At 42.0% G+C, this 12618-nt stretch overlaps 1 protein-coding gene across 3 annotated transcripts in view; it reads left to right on the forward strand.

The window, feature by feature from the left end:
• The window catches only part of BMPR1A (bone morphogenetic protein receptor type 1A), a 178209-nt gene that overhangs the window by 48402 nt on the left and 117189 nt on the right, over positions 1 to 12618 (forward strand). For all 3 annotated transcript variants that reach the window (XM_073596732.1, XM_073596731.1, XM_073596733.1), the window contains exon 2: positions 8291 to 8399. The gene's annotated coding sequence lies outside the window, so the exon portion shown is untranslated. The remainder of the gene's footprint in view (positions 1 to 8290; positions 8400 to 12618) is intronic.

Below are 12618 nucleotides of genomic sequence, written 5' to 3' on the forward strand. Positions count from 1 at the left end.
CGTCGGGACAGGGCGCTTTAAAAATTTTTTTTTTTTTTTAATTTATTTTACTTTATTTTATTTTTTCACTGTTTTAAAAAAAAAAAATTTGGATCACTTTTATTCCTATTACAAGGAATGTAAACATCCCTTGTAATAGAAAAAAGCATGACAGGTCCTCTTAAATATGAGCTCTGGGGTCAAAAAGTCCTCAGATCTCATATTTACACTAAAATGCAAAAAAAAAAAAAAAAAAAAGTCGTTTAAAAAAATGACACAAAAAAAATTGTGCCTTTAAGAGAAGTGGGCGGAGCCGGCCGTCCTATGGTATAGAGACGGGTGGGCGCCATCTTGGCCTCACTCTTCACTATACCGAAGCACTGACAGGTCCCGATCTCTTCCGCCGCTACCGACGGCTCCGATAAGCGGCGGAGGGCACGGGAGGGGGGGGGGTGGCACCTCTCCCGCTGCCGATAACGGTGATCTCGCGGCGAGCCTGCCGCAGAGACCACCATTATCGTGTACAGAAACGCTGGCCCTAAAGATGGATACCTCGGTTGTGGCAGCAGCTGCTGCCGTTACCGAGATATCCATCTTTAAAAAAATGACGTATATATACAGTGGCCGGTCGTTAAGTGGTTAACTGACAATTGCGCGGTCGTGCGACGTGGCTCCCAAACAAAATTGACGTCCTTTTTTTTCCCACAAATAGAGCTTTCTTTTGGTGGTATTTGATCGCCTCTGCGATTTCTATTTTTTGCGCTATAAACAAAATAAGAGCGACAATTTTGAAAAAAACGCATTATTTTTTTACATTTTGTTATAATAAATATCCCCCAAAAATATATATATATATATATATATAAAAAAAAAATTTTCCTCAGTTTAGGCCGATCGTATTCTACATATTTTTGGTAAAAAAAAATCACAATAAGCGTTTATTGGTTTGCACAAACGTTATAGCGTTTACTAAATAGGAGATAGTTTTATGGCATTTTTATTAATAATTTTTTTTTTTTTTTTATTAGTAATGGCGGCAATCAGCGATTTAAATTTTTTTTATTGTGACTGCGACGTTATGGCGGACATGTCGAACATTTTTGACACATTTTTGGGACCATTGTCATTTATACAGCGATCAGTGCGATTAAAAATGCACCGATTCCTGTGTAAATGACACTGGCAGTGAAGGGGTTAACCACTAGGGGAATGTTTTCTAACTGTAGGGGGATGGGCTCTGTGTGTGACGTCACTGATCTCTGCTCCGATGACAGGGAGCAGAGATCGAGTGACACTTGTCACTAGGCAGAACGGGGAGATGCTGTTTACAATGGCATCTCCCCGTTCGTCCTCTCTGTGAGGCGATCGCGGGTATCCCCGCGGCGATCGAGTCCGTGGGACCCGCCACCCAACTCACGGAGCTCCCGGCCGGCGCGCACGCAATGGCACAGCGGGGAATTCAAATGGACGTACAGGTACGCCCATTTGCCCAGCCGTGCCATTCTGCCGTCATACATCGGCGTGCGCCGGTGTTCTGCCGAGAAAGTTACGCTCGACGGATAAGGACCCCCCTCTACTGCGCAGTCGCTGCGCCTGCGCAGTAGGATCCGGCGGAAATAGCCGAAGGTGAATAGGTGAAAATCAGCTGTACACGGCGCCTGTAAGAGGGCCCCTCGCTTCGCTCGCCACGCTTCGGGCATGGCTTCGCTTCGCTCGGCTTTTTTATTCCCCCTCTAGGTCCACTTGGATGGTGGGGAAGAAACCTGGACCTAGGACGCAGGCGCCGTGTACAGCTGATTGAAGATTTTGAGCTGCGGCTATCTCCGGCGGCTCATAGTAGTTCGTACTGCGCAGGCGCTGCGCACTGCAGGGGGGGTCCTTATCCGCCGAGGGAACTTTCTCGGCAAGACACCGGTCGGGAACCGGTTAGAAAATGTTATTCGTTGCAGAACTGTCCAGATTTTAAGGAACTAGTGGCCCCTCGTGAATGGCCTGTTGTAATAAGACCTGATCTATATAGCAGTGATGACATATTTGTAAAGGTTTATCACAGCCCAACTGTATGTAAGGCCTCATGCACACTGAATGTTTGGTCATCCCTCCTTGACGTCTTTCCTCCTGGCAGCAGTTTTGGCAGAAAAAACACTTTGCGATTGTAAACGCGTGTAACATGTTTAGGTGAGTCAAGTGCTTGGACGTTATTTCATTGGCCAGAATAATCTAGCGGTGTGTTAGCAGTTTTTTTTCCTGCCTCTAAACTCCTGTTGAGAGACAGGCTAACGTGCAGGGCCGTCTAGAGGCAAAAAAAATGCAAGAGGCCCCTAAAAGCCCTTGCACACTGGGGCGGTTTGCAGGCGCTATTGCGCTAATAATAGCGCCTGCAAACCGACCTGAAAGTGCCGCTGCTGTGTATCCAGTGTGAAAGCCCCAAGGGCTTTCACGCTGGAGCGGTGCGCTGGCAGGACGGTAAAAAAAGTCCTGCCAGCAGCATCTTCGGAGCGGTGAAGGAGCGGAGTGTATACCGCTTCTTTACCGCTCCTGCCCACTGAAATCAATGGGACGGCGCGGTATTTAACCCTTTCTCGGCCGCTAGCGGGGGGTAAAACCGCCCCGCTAGCGGCCGAATACCGACGGTAAAACGCTGCTAATAATAGTGGCGTTTTACCGCCGACGCCGCCCCCGCCCCAGTGTGCAAGGGCTCTAACAGCAGTGAAATGTGGCATGTGCATGAGTCATTCATTTTACATTTTATCTAATTATGTGCAGTGTTCATCTGTAGCAGACATCAAAGCAGAGCTCCCCCCAACAGGGAAAACTCCGCTTATATTCGCAACCCATCACTGCCACATTTGGCATTTTTGTGGAGGCGGGTACCTGGTTTTGACAGGTATCCGCTCCCACTTCCAGGTAAGATCGCCGATCTACGACATTTCCAGCCCTACTCCCTTCCCCCGCTGCCTTCTGGGACACGCACAGGTCCCAGAAGACGCCGGGACCATTCAGAAAACGCAGTCCGACATGCGCAGTAGGAAACCGGCAGTGAAGCCTGAAGGCTTCACTGCTGGTTTCCTTTACAATGCCGACGCCTGCACTCGAAGCTGATTGACCAATCGGCTCGGGGTGCTGACATTGCGGGATCCCTAGACAGATAAGTGTCCTTATATTAAAAGTCAGCAGCTACATTAATTGTATTTTTTTTTTTTTTTTTTACAGACTGCCCCCCCATCCCCCCCCCAAAATCATGTAAAAGTGGCTATATATGGGACAAATTTGATCCATGTATGGGCAGGCTGGTTGTACAGAAGTTGATTGCTGCACTGATCATTGTATTCTCACAGTGATGTGGACCCCCTGTCATTAGAATACAATAGCACAGCAGGAGTGATTTCCCCATCCATATCAAGAGTGAATGGGGGAAATCAGATCGTTTGCTAGTTGAACGAGAAAAAAAATGATTACTGTATGGCCAGCCTAGTATTCGCGTTAGAAATGCAAATGCTATTTTTTCATGATTTGTAGTTGAATAAAAACACATCATTGGTATGTAATATGTAGAATACATTTCTTCTAATATCAATATGATTTCATTGCACAGGACACGGGCTTAGCATTTTGTTCAGTCCCTTCACGACCAGCCACCACAGCTATACTGCGGCAGGTTGACCCCCTGTGCGAGTTGTCATAGCTGTACGTCAGGTGCGATGACCGCCGGGCACCCCCGATCGCTCGCAACAGAGCGAGAACCGTGATCTGTGTCTGTCTGCCAGGGAAAGTTTGCTCCTAAGTAGGAACATCGATCGGTCTCCTCCCCTAGTCAGTCCCACCCCCCACAGTTAGAACACAACACTAGGATCGCTCCCTAGTGTTAACCCCTTGCCAATGACATTTATACAGTAATCAATGGCTAGTTTTAGCTCTGATCGCTGTATAAATTTCACTGGTCCCAATAAAGTTACAAAAGTGTCCGATCCGTCTGCCGCAATGTTGCAGTTACGATAAAAAAATTGCTGATCACCGCCATTACTAGTAAAAAAAAATACAAATAAATGCCATAAATCTATCCCCTATTTTGTAGATGCTATAACTTTTAAGCAAGCCAATCAATATATGCTTATTGGGATTTTTTGTTTACCAAAAATATGTAGAATACATATCGGGCTAAACTGATGAAGAAATTATTTAAAAAAAAAAAAAAAAAAAAAAAAAAATTGGGATATTTTTATTATAGTACAGTATAGTTTATTAAGTACAAAAAATTATAATTTTTTTTCAAAATTGTCGCTATTTTTTTGTTTATAGCGCAAAAAATAAAAACCGCAGAGGTGATCAAATGCCACCAAAAGAAAGCTCTGTTTGTGGGGAAAAAAAAGGAGGGGGGGGGGCAGTCTGTAAAAAAAAAAAAAAAAAATACAATTAATGTAGCTGCTGACTTTTAATATAAGGACACTTATCTGTCTAGGGATCCCGCAATGTCAGCACCCCGAGCCGATTGGTCAATCAGCTTCGAGTGCAGGCGTCGGCATTGTAAAGGAAACCAGCAGTGAAGCCTTCAGGCTTTTGTTTATAGCGCAAAAAATAAAAACCGCAGAGGTGATCAAATGCCACCAAAAGAAAGCTCTGTTTGTGGGGAAAAAAAAGGACGTCCATTTTTGTTTGGGAGCCACGTCGCACGACCGCACAATTGTCAGTTAAAGCGACGCAGTGCCGAATCGCAAAAAGTGCTCTGGTCAGGAAGGGGGTAAATTCTTCCGGGGCTGAAGTGGTTAAAGGAAGTTCCCACGTAACGAAAGCATTTTTTTAAATTGGATTATGGCATAGATGTTACAAAAAAATACACAAAAGTCCATCAAGAGTTAAGTGAGAATGCACATGCCTCTTGTAATCCTGGAGTTCAACTTTTAGCTTTTGGGTTTAGAAATACTTTGCATAGAATTTAAAATTAAAGTCAGATGCTGATGGCAAGACTCTCACCTTTATAAGTGCCATATGACTTTTCTCTTGGGCTAAGTGATCATGGAAACACCATGGTCTTCCACAAGCTTCGTACTGCTGTCAAAAGATAAAGCCATGATGGTGCTCTGGTCCAGAGGAAGCTTTGGGTGATGCAAAGATGCATTGGGGTTGGTTTACTAAAAGTAAATAGGCTGTGCATTTTGCAGGGGGGTGTTGCACTTCTTTTCCTTAGTAAATGTGGTAAAGCTTCCCTTACCCAATCAGGTGCAAGGAAAAAAAATTGGGCTTGCACACGATTGGATGGTGGAAATCAGCAGAGCTTTACCAATTTACTAAGCTCTGGGGAAAGATATTTGCCTTTAGTAACTCCACCCTACTGGGTGGAGTTTGATAAAGCTGCTGCGCCACTTTTCTGGCACAAATTGTTCTTGGTAATGTGTTGCACCGAATTAAAAAAACATCGGCGGCAGTTTTGTTGCCAAGGCAACTCGTGCACCGAATTCAGGTAGTTGTGATTTGCTTCACAGTTTGTATCTTATAAACTGGAGCCAATTAAAGCGGGGGGTCCACCTATCTATCGTTTTTTTTTTTTTTTTGAGTTCATTCACAAACTTTTCTTCTCAGCATTACATACTCACATATTGTGTGTAATATGTCCGCCTGTGTCAGATTTCGTCGGAAAGAATAACTTATATTATTCACTGCAGGCGGTTTCCATCTTCATTGTGGGCATTTGAAGCCCACAAGCATTTATTTCCTGGATGTGGTGAATGCTGTGCTCCCAGCATTCACTGCTCGTTCCCGCACATGCTCAGTGGCATCCTGGGAAGCCTGAGACTAGCTCCCAGGAGTCTGGGAGAGGCTAGAAACACGCCTACTCCCACGGGAGGAGAACCAGGAAGTGCAAAGAAGAATAGAAAAATAAAAGGTAATTACGGCGATTTCAATTTTTTTAAACGGCATGTCAGCATCTAGGCAAGGAAGAGAATATATACAGATATTGTTCAAAATTTGGGTGGAACCCCGCTTTAAGTCCAACTTTCTTTTGGCATACGTAGAAAGATTTTGTGAAAGTGTCTCACGTGTTTTAAGTGGAGCAGGATGCCCCAAATTCCAGTACAAGTTCTAGTCCGGTACCTGAATTTAGCACATGCTGTGCCACTCTTTGCAAAATCTATCTTTCTGAATTCCATGAATTGTGTTTTCTGGGTACAATAAGACATTGGAAAATACCTGGACAACGTTTTGCTTTGAAGTAGATGTGTGCTTTGTTCTGCTCCCCGGCTGTCATCCTTTGGATGCTATGCTTTGAGTTGTTGACCTGGAAGAAGGAGTTCTCACTTTTCTCAGTGTTCTTGCTGCAGGACTCATGTGAAAAGCCATACACAGCCAGCCAGACACCTATCATTTTTAGGATACCAGCAAATGGCAGCCCAGTTCTTCTCATGACGGGGAGTAAAATACATTGCTGTCCAAGTTGTTGGCCTATGGCTGCCTTTCGTACATGTGTTTGTAATCCACAAAGAATGCTTCAGAATATTCATAGAAACAAACTAGCAGGACATAAAGTAGGAAAATCATTAACGTCTGTTCACAACCCACATAGATTTTACATTAATTTGCCAATAATTATGTAGTTCATTGGCAATGTAAACAGCCCACTTCATTCAGATGCAGTCAGGTAGACCCTTGTAATTGAATTATTGGTAAAGTTTTGTCGATCTGACAGATCAAATGTATGGACTTTCTACTTGCCTTTAATACAAGTCATGTGCTAGAAATCAGCAGTGTGGCTTGTAGTCATACTATTTACGCTCTGGCTACGGCTTTACACAATCGGAAGCAATCATCAATGTTTGCAAATATCAGCTGGTAAAAGGAGATCATTGCTTGGAGTATTATAGGTCTTGGTAGGTTTATAGCATAACCCGTTTATTTAGAACTTGTGGTTTGTTGTGCCTTTTAACTTCTTATTTGGATCATTTCTGGTGTAGACTAACCAACAAACAAAATAGCTTCTCAGTGTATTAGTACCACAGATGTGCATACCTTACCCAACTCGACAGGGGAACTTCAACAATAGATTACATCTTAAAGCGGTAGTAGAGCCGCCTGGTCATTTTTACCTACAGGTATGCCTATAATAAGGCTTACCTGTAGGCAAAAAGAATATCTCCTCAACGTGCACTTTTTTGGAGATGAACATCCTGCATGCAGCCAGTGACATCACTGTCCCATACGCTCTGAAGGTCCGGCATACCTTCCTGGAACTTAAGAGCTTCGTGCCTGAATCGAGGGCTCCTGTGCATGTGCGCAGCTACGGCCAATCGTGTGATCCTTGAAGACAGACTGGGGGGCCATGTCGGCCTTCTCAGCGGTGACAGTACAGCGCTGGAGAGCTTCCTTCCAAGGTGAGTATTTCATAATGTGATAGTATGTGATGCTTAGCACATTATGCCATTTGCCTTGCAGTTTTTTTTTTTTTTTTAAACAACGTTTGCGGTTTTACAACCGCTTTAAACAAAAATACTTTGTACAATTGATGAAATCAGGAATATACCATTCCACGGGGTACCCAGGTTCAAGTGATTTGTAAAGCTTTTATTTTTTTAATAAAATAACAAACCTGTCACACTTACCTGCTGTGTGCAAAAGATATCTTGGTACCTTTTTAAAATCCCAGCTATTTGGGCAGTTTTGGTTTGGGTAATAGCACAGTTTATTTGGAGCTAATGGTATGATACCCTGCCCATAAAATGGCTCAGATTGGTGACCTTTTCATTAGATATACTGTACCTACTGCAATGTAGTCTTTGATGCTCAAATATGTTTTCTAAAGGCCTCTTGCTATATTCTTTCAGAGCAAATGTCATCCAATCTACTGTGCATGCTAAGGTTCCCTGGTGTCTACTCTAGAGTAAACAATGGCACATTACAAGTAACTTATTCTAATGGATTGGAGAAAAGAAGGTTGGTAACCTTGGGAGGAGGTCACTCAGATCCTGGAATTCTTCTTTAGTGCTGCCATGAGTAGATAAGATTACCCACTGGGTGGTGAAGCCAGGATTATTACACACTGTCTTTTTTTTGTCTGTCTGTGACTGTTTTCCTGCATGTGCTACAATAAAAACTAGAACCAAATAAAAAAATAAAAGTTTGGATTCAAATAAGAAAATTGAACCAAGTAACTGTAACCCCAAACAAACAATGTTGTTCAAATTGATTTGTGTAGTATAGTTGTTGACATTTAGTTGATTTGCCTTTGCTGGCAAGATTGAACTTGTAGAAGGCTTTAGCTCCTAAAAGTGACGTGTTTATACATTTTGACACAATATCCTTCCTTCCTTGTCTCTCTTAGGTCTAAAACATGCTTCAGTTTGACACTACTTTGGAATTGATGAATTGGAAATACGGGTAGATCCGCTGCTGATCTTTCAGTGTACTTCAGGCTTTTGCTGATTTCACAGGTAAATTCTTTTTGGGCCTTTTTTACTTGCTACGTTTTATGTAATAATATTTTTATTTGCAGTAAGATTTTGCATATATAGCACCTAGTTGAGACAAGTGAAAAAGTGGTATTAAACCCAAAACCAAAAATGTAATATATTGCAGCTTACCAATCATTAGATGTGGTGGCTGCATTAGTGTTCTTTTTAAGTTTTTATTTATTTATTTTTCCACCTTGTGATCCTGCCAATAACACACTTTAAGTATTGGAGTGCCTCGACTATATGGATGAAGGAGCATGGGGAGCACAGTAGACAGCAGCATTGTCAGTCTGTACAAGGGGAGTGTTACATATTTTTACTTTTACTTTATAAGCAGTTACAACAGTTTTTATTTTTAAAGTTTTTACATGAATAATTAAAGTCTTATCACTGTTAGCACCCCTGCCAGTGTTAAATGTCGTCTTATGTGCTGTTAATACCAGAAAAGTGGTGCAGCAGCTTTATTGAATTCCTCCCAATAGGAGGTAAATATTTTTCCCCAGGGCTTAGTAAATGTGGTAAAGCTCTGCTGATTTCCATCATTCTATCATGTGCAAGCAAAAGTGCTTTTTGTTTTCCTTGCACCTGATTGGGCATTCTTTACAAAGTGTAGCTTTACCACATTACATTTACCAATTAGTGCAACTGCAGTGTAAATACCTGGATTTGATATGGTATCAGCATCTTGCTACCCCTGTACAACAGATTTGGAGTCTGCTGTGCAGTCACAGGGTGGGGAGGTTCCAGGATGATCTGGGTTTAAGAAGAAATGTTTTGAAAGATGCTGACTGCAAAACTAAGGACATCTAGGGACAGATGGAATATTGTGGGTCAAATCTCTTGATTTAAGGGGACTTGCAGCAAAAGCTGGTTTTGTTCATGTATCTATTTAAGGGGCTATTCGTTTTTATCTGGTTGTTTTTGGGTGGAGGTTAACTTTACTTCCCTACTGGGCAATTTCTGACATTTCTGTCGAACATGTAAAAATCAGCATTTTTATGCTGGAATATTGCTTAGAACCCCCCAAAGTGTATTTTTTAAGCAGAGCACTTGGAAAATTAGATGGTATGTGTTGTAATTTTTTATGTTGCACGATATTTGCACAGCAGTTTTTCCAAACGCAAATTTTTGGGGAACAAATGCATATGGATGAATTTTACTGAACACAATAATAATACTCAATTTTTTTGATAGGCTGTAAGCTTTAAAAGATGTTACACCAAATACCAAACATGTCGCACTTTAAGACAAAAAATACACACAAAAATTGCTCTAATCAACAGTTTGGTATAGCCCTCCAGCTGGCTATTGGTGATAATTAGACAAGTCAAAGGGTGCTGCTTCTCTCTATGGATCCTCTGGGTGGCAGAAACACATCTAGACAAAACACAAAATAAGAGAGCGCAAAGCCACCCTAGTGTAACTCGGCTTTATTATGGAAAAGTTAATAGCCTCGGATGTGCTGTCAGGATCCGGGCAGCTAGGTTGAACAACCACGGCTCCCCCTTCCCCTGTCGGGATCTTGAGGTGGTTATAGGAATGCTGCCACAGTGGAATCCTTATGCTGTATCTATCTTCACACAATGCAAGTTTGACCATTGTAGTGTTTTTAACTTTACCATATTAAAGCCAAGTTACGCTAGGGCGGCTTTGCGTTCTCTTCTTTTGTGTTATGTCACACTTTAAAATTGTGCACACCCGTGGAACGACGACAAACTACAGTACATTAAATTATCCATAGGCAACGCTGTGAAAGCCTTTACAGTTTATCAGTTTGGAGTTACACAGGAGGTGTGGTGCTGGAATTATTGCGCTTGCTCTGATGTTCTTGGTGATACCTCACATGTGTGGGACGAACGGTGTTTGCGTACATGCTGGACTGATGCGTGTGTTCAGGTTTGTGCATGGGGGTTGGGGTGCTTTTATTTATTTGACTAAATTTATTTTTTTTTTTTTTCTTTTCTTGTATCACTTTTATTGCTATCACTAGGGCTGAACAACATCCCGCCTTATCTAAAAAGTAAAAAAAAAAACTACCAGGATCGTGATTGTAGCTTCAGTCATGGTATAGCTGCTTCCATACAAGAATATATATAGATTAAGTGCAACATGGTTATACCACTTTAAGTGGTTGTAAAGGTATTTTTTTTTTTTTTATCTCAATGTATTCTATATATGTACATATGTTCATTATACAGTACAGGACACAAGCTGGACCTTTTATACAGAGGTAGGACAAAAATATGGAAACCCTACATGAGTTGCAGGTGTAAAAGTGATGGCATGTTTCGTGTTGAAAGTGGATGTAATGTAACATTCTTTTTGCTTCTGCTGTGTGATGAGACCACTACCAAATAGGTGGGAAGCATCAATTTCCTCATTCATTGCATGCGCTGTAAGTAATACGGAGTCATGTCGGGGCTTACTGAGTTTTAAAGCGGGCAAATTGTTGGCGCCCACTTACCTGGTGCTTCTGTGACTGAAGTTGCCAATTTATTTGCGGTGTCCCAAGGTACAGTATCAAAGGTTTTGACTGCATATACAGTTTCCGGGAAACCGGCGTCTGACATGGTCAACTGAATGAAAGAGACAAAAGGACATTGCGTAGGATTGTGACCCAAAATAAAAAAAAAAAAAAAAAACTGCTGCAAAAGTGACTGCAGAGTTCAATCCCAGTCTTCCAAAGCCTGTGTCCACAAAAACTCCTGCAGATGGAATGCCATAAGCAATACATTCACGGGCGAGCTGCAGTTTACCAAACCACTAGTGACTGATATTAATACTCAGAAGAGGAGGGAGCATACATGAATCGTGGACTATCTATCAATGAAAGACTGTAATATGGTCCAATGAATTGTGCTTCACACTGTTCCTAACCACCAGATGTGTTTACTTGTGGAGAACACTGTCAGAAGCTTACCACCAGGACTGTCTTGTGCCAACGGTAAAGCATAGTGGCGGCAGTAGCTTGACAGGTGAAGCCTGGACCAATAAAGACCAGCGACGTGGAAAGGTATGATAGGTTCATCGTGTTGTAGAACTGATACCGTAGCTGTATAGCAAGTGTGAGAATTGTCCCACTGCTTGAAGTATGCTTATTCATGTCTCCCGAATAGTGTTTGTTTTTATGATTAAACCAGGAGTTATTTGATTTAATTAACTTTGAGTGTTTTAAAAGTAACTCCACTTTTGTTGAAAATAACATTCCCCTCTTGGTGATTTATGTACATTGCATGTTTTTTTTCAAACGCTTTTTCAGATTCCTACCTTTTTGTTCTGAAAAAATAGCGGTTTGTCTGTGTCTATGTGCGTGGATTGCTGCACCTGCAAGGCTCTTGCGGAAATTGCAGGGTCTGCATCGTTTCAGACGTGATTTCTTAGGGTGTATCACCAAAAATGGCTTTTTTTGTTGCAGGGGTGCTCAAAATCTGATTTGTATCTTTTGTGCAGAATTCTGGGAAAATCAGTAAGTCAATCACACAAGCAGGAAATTTAATTTTCAGGGTCACATTTTCATTCAGTGTCTCAGGTGTTTTAACAGGTGTTACAATCACACCACAGGTTATCACCAACTAATACCCCAACCCCGAAGATACTCAGGCACTTCCTCCCACCATTTTGCCATTAGAATTTTGTTACAAGTACAGTCAACACCGGAGTTGCTAATATATCCTTCTCCAGAAAAGTTTGCAGGGGTGGACATTTATTTTTAATAACTGGGATTATTGTGGAGGGCCGAGCTTAATTCTGCTCAATATTTATTTTGGACCTGGGAAGATCCTTAAGTACAAAAACATATAGAATGCTGTGATGGCAATAAATCTGAGTAAGACAATTAAAGAGGAAGTAAACCCCACCAAAAAAGATCTTAATTTTCTAATACTACAATGTTGTTTTACATTGCCAATGAAGAGATATATAAATTACTCCAAAACTAGTGTTAGAAGTACCTTTTTTTTGTTTGATTGTGGAGTCTCTTCCGGGTATCGCCCGCGCCATTCTTTGTTCTGTTTTCCGAAGCTGACGTCATTTCCGCCCTTAGTTCGTATCCCTGCCAAAATCTTGCGCATGCGCCGTAGTGTTGATTAGTCACAAGGGGGAGTATCAGGAAGACTAGAATTATTCCTGCATCGCGAGACTTCTCTGTGCCGTTCAGAGCGTAAGCTCGCAAACAGTCAATTACAGACATGCCAGAAAT

This window comes from Aquarana catesbeiana, linkage group LG08 (assembly GCF_042186555.1).
Source record: "Aquarana catesbeiana isolate 2022-GZ linkage group LG08, ASM4218655v1, whole genome shotgun sequence".
Lineage (NCBI taxonomy): Eukaryota > Metazoa > Chordata > Amphibia > Anura > Ranidae > Aquarana > Aquarana catesbeiana.